The sequence below is a fragment of the Sander lucioperca genome, chromosome 15 (assembly GCF_008315115.2).
Source record: "Sander lucioperca isolate FBNREF2018 chromosome 15, SLUC_FBN_1.2, whole genome shotgun sequence".
In the NCBI taxonomy this organism is placed as follows: Eukaryota; Metazoa; Chordata; class Actinopteri; order Perciformes; family Percidae; genus Sander; species Sander lucioperca.
In genome coordinates, this window is record NC_050187.1 from 27,320,886 (window position 1) to 27,321,109 (window position 224).

The following is a 224-nucleotide window of genomic DNA, read 5'->3' on the forward strand; positions in this document are numbered from 1 at the left end:
ATAATAACATTTTAGTAGTAGCCTACATATATTTCTGATTAAGTAAACATTTGAGCATTTCCAATGATGCCAAATAGACCATGATGTAATTACATGTTACACCCAAATTACACTGCTGGAAATGTATTGGAAAGGAGAATTAAGCATAACTAGTCTATATCCTTGACGTCCCACTTCCGGGATTGCTCCGGTGCCGCAGGAAATTCCGCCTGATGCATGTATTT